This window comes from Gambusia affinis, linkage group LG01 (genome assembly GCF_019740435.1).
Source record: "Gambusia affinis linkage group LG01, SWU_Gaff_1.0, whole genome shotgun sequence".
NCBI lineage: Eukaryota > Metazoa > Chordata > Actinopteri > Cyprinodontiformes > Poeciliidae > Gambusia > Gambusia affinis.
Genome location: NC_057868.1, coordinates 20,316,647 through 20,321,357, shown reverse-complemented (window position 1 = coordinate 20,321,357; position 4,711 = coordinate 20,316,647).

Genomic DNA, 4,711 nt, shown 5'->3' with positions numbered 1-4,711 from the left:
CAAGAGGTCTTAGCAGGGGGGCAATGCTGGAACTCCTCAGTGAAGATTGTGAAAATCTCACCCCCTGGATGTAAATAGAGGCAACAAAAAGTCCACAAAACACAAAACTTTTATTGTATTACCATCTGCATTTCAACAAATGTGTGCAGATCTTTGTCGGTATTCTACTAATGCTGAAAAAACAGAGTTTCTGAATTATGGTGTTTTCATTAAATAAGATGTGAAATGAAAATCACATGTGAATAAGCTTGTTCTCGCAATAAGACTTTAACAATCATGACAGCATGGATGTAAACACTTAAATGAGATATATTCAGAAATTAGCCATGCACTGTAAAAAGTAATAAGTTCACTTTACTTAAAAAAAGTTAGGAAACCGATTGCCTCAAAATCTTCAAGTAAAGTAGCTAAAAATAACTATGTTTAGACCACTCAGATAAAGGCAGTAAACCTGAGTGCCGTTAACTCAAAATCATTAATTGGGTTAACTGTAAAATATTCATTCAGACAACTCATGCAATGGCAGTAAACTTGAGTGCCGTTAACTCAAAATCATTAGTAAAGTTGACTATAAAATGTCAATTATGACTACTTCAAATTGTGAGTTATGTCAATTAAGCAGTACTCATAAAAATAAGTTATACTTACACGTTTAAACGTTCACATTACTTGCAAAATATCAGGAAACCGATTGCCTTGATATGTTCAAGTAAGATGAACCAAAAGTGTTAAGTTATTGGAACGAAGAGCCAACAGACAACAGTTTGAATGGGAAAAAATGTTTAATAATTAAACAAGTTTACCTTAAATACAAGGTTCTCAAGTGTGGTTACATACACACTAACCTGGAAACAAAGTTTTCCATAGACTTTTTAGGAAAAAATGACACGACTTTTTTCTAGGGTAGCCTTCAATCTAATATTGAATCCTTCAAATGGCCCTCAGTCTTTAAAACTTTGAGAATCCCTGCTTAAATGTCTTTGTTGACTGGTGTGAAACAAAAACTAAATTCTCAATACTAGAGCCTAACATTTATCATAACATTGATAAAGTAAATAATGAAGTAGTGAAGTGAAGTAATGTTTCTCCTCATTAACATAAAACCATTTAGTAGTCTGCAAGTGCAATGATGCTCTCTCCAACAAAAAAAGAATCAAACAAGAAATAAAAATCACTTTTCCAATAAGGGTAAAGGTATCAACGTTGATCCATAATGTCACATCACATTCACTCATTGCATCAGAAGATTTTTGAGTGATTGTATTTTTGGTTTTAGGGATTTATGTCCAAGTGAGAGAAGCACCCTTTGGATGAAGTCAAAGGTGTACTTCAGTTGTTGAGGGTACTCCAAATTCAGAGAATAAATAAGTCCAAAGAGCACATGGCATGTGGAAGATTCCCAAGATCATTCATGACAAGACTTCCTTCCAAAATGATGGCAGTACTTGAAGACTGGAGGTGCAGTGAGTCAGTGGAGGCCTGCCTGTCCTCAGGAATGATGGTCAGGATCCCAATGGGGGTGTGAGACACGTCTGGGTCTTCGCAGTCCTAACAACAATAGAAGCAACACCACAATTACATATCAACATAACACTTCTTTAGGGTGACCAGACGTCCTCTTTTTCCCGGACATGTCCTACTTTTCAGACCTAAAAAAATGTCCGGGGGGAATTTAAAAATCGTCCGGGATTTTGGTCAACTGCCTCAAAACACATTACATAGCTTACAGTGCATTGTGATTACATTGCCACTCCGTTCCACTACTCCATTCCAGGTTTCTTTGTATGGCAAAGAAATCGGTAGCACATGTACACACATGTTCCCCCCCGCCCCCCCCCATCTCCACCCCCCGTTGGCGCATGTGTGTCCGCCGATTCTACCCCCCCGCCAACAAAAAAAGAAGTGTCCTCCTTTTCAGAAACCCAAATCTGGTGACCCTACACTTCTTCATCACGGCTGCTTCTCCTACAGTTTACAGCTGTCCCACCTATGGCAGTCTACTCATCATAAGCCTTCTATAACAGTACAGCGGCTTTTTTAACCCGCCAACATCTTTATCCTTATCCCTTTTCCTTTTTTTGTTTTGCGCCCCGGATAGCTTTTTTGCACTGCCGCTCCATCTTGTTGCCACTAAATAAACATGATATTTTCGACTAACGTTAGTCCCAGGCATCGCTAAATCATTACACATAAAGTTAACCTCAAAACCTGGACTTACGGATGAATTATACGGCCGAGATAACGAATATAAGTTTGCTAAAAACAGTGGGACTTACCGTGACAAAACTTAGCTGCAGCAACCGCCGTATTGTTGACAGTTTGGAGCTTCTTTCAAACACGTCGTCACTCGTCAGTGTCCAATGCGCATGTGCGTTCAACGAGAGCTGCCGAATGATGCCGAGTTTTTTGCTGGTTATGCAGATGTGTTTTGCTCACTCATAACTCCAAGTTCGGGTTACTTGGTGCTGATGAGTTTGATTACTTGCCTCAGTAGAAAGTTGTCTTTGCTAAGTTTAAGTTAGTATAGTCAACAGAGTAAGCTGGAATGAGTTCAGGTCACTTTTCTTTTTGAGTACACTTTACTTTTACATTTTACAGTGTGGTGGCGCTAGTGCTTATCATCTGTCAGCCAATCAGAGAAGATGTCAGCCTCTTGTTCAGGCTTTAGAGCGATAAGCACCTCCCATTTGGTAGTGGCTATGTATGAGGCCTTTTGGGGGAACTGTAGTCACTAATTTTACACAAGAACTATGAATTCAGCATGTTGGAATTACACAACTTTTTATGAACTGTGATCCTGTGAGAGATCTGGTGGAGCCAGCTGCACATTGTCTGAAAACACATCATCCTGCTACCACTTCCTGTCGTTTTCTGTGCAATTTTCGGCAGAAGTAACGTCCTACGTTGATCACGTGGCTCGTGTGATGCGAAAAAAGTGTTTTCATTGCAGTTTTGCTGTTAAATCCATTCTGAAAAATCATCTCATCTTAATCCTAACACAACTTCTTACAGAAAACCATGTGTACTTGCCATGTTTCTATTAAATAAATTTATTTATTGTAATTTCAAGTTGTGCAATTTTATGGTTAATGGAAACACAGTTAATATGTCTTGGAAGAAAACAAAGACAAGTTTTAGTTATAAATGTACTAAAATTTGTCATTATTTGAGTTTTTTCTCACATACAAATATTTTTAAAAATATATTAAAGAATTCTGGTATTCATAAGAATAACAGAATTAACTTAATTTTATACTTTTGTCAGTTGAAGCCATCATTGCTAAATATTAAACCAGTAGTGATAATTCAACCTTTACTACAGTCTCTTTCTAACATTTACTTCTTTACATTTGAATAATTTCTAGTAATTTCTTGGACAGCTACTTTTTTAGTTTTACTTGGAAAAAAAAAATTGAAGTAGTGCTACTAAAACTTCAGAGGATTTTTTTTTTTCTTTGATGAATTAATGTTTAATTTGAAGGCTCTAACATTCTTCCGGACAAAATTGAATTTAGCTTTTATAAGTAAGATTTTAAGAACAAAAAATTGGAGAGGAATGAGGTGGAACAAGGCTCTATTGGTGATGGCTCTTGATGTTTTGGGCTTTATGCAGCAATAATCTGACATGAAGGTGGGAAAGACATGCAGCAAAAGTCTTTCGATTCGATTCGAGTCGATTTCGGCAGCACCACGTCGAGATCTGTAACCTCCGTATACAATGTCCCGTGCTAACCAGTGCGCCGCACGAAAAACGCGTGGCGTCGCGGGGAGATCTGTGGTCCCTTCATGCTGAATTACTGTTAAATAAAGCCCACCAGCGCCGTAAACAATTCCTTAAAAAAAAATCGTCCTGTGGCATAAACTTTATATTTAAATTCTGAAAATGGAGCAAAAATAAATATTTAAGAAAATGAATATTTGATCTGCAACAGCAGTGTTAAGCCTTTTTAGAGGGGGAGGAGAAATTCAGCAGCCAACCTGCCTGGAGACAGTGTGCCAAGCTGCTGCCCAGATTTATTATTAAACAGGGAGGTTATTGTAGCTTCACAAATGCCATGTGTGCTGTATGACGTCTGGGCATTGCTTTAAAACGATGCATACTCCTGGCTATGGAATAGTAAAAACTCTGTAATACTCAGAAAATGGCACAAAGTCCACAGCAGCCTCCAGTCAGAACCCATCTCAGAGAAGTGGTAGAAAGCACTAAAATACAGATGAATATTTTAGTATGTTGCAAAAACATTCACCTTAAAGAACCCAATACTTTTTCCTGTTCTAACTGAATATTTCAATGTAGTGTTTAGGGGTTCAATTAGGCACTAAGTAGTACACTGTGAAGTGAAAGAAAATTAATGCTAATAGAAATCTGTTAAAGTTTTCATCCCCTTTTACTCTGATAGCACAAAAACAGCAGTGATTACCTTAAAGGGGCAATAACATGTATTTTACAGGGATTTTATAGCACAATAGAGTAATAACAACATTGGATATAAAAGAAATTAGACACCTTGAAATCGGACCTGTCTCTTTCAGAAGCTCCTTCACTTTAGATATAACAGCAGATCTTATCTGTTTTTATCTTTTTATGAAATAATTACATTGAATTCACACAACAGAATGCTAATAATACCTGTGTTGACTTTTTTGTCATTATATTGAAAACTCCATTTTTTTATATTAGTTCCCACTATCTTCATTTTGTAAAAGTTTA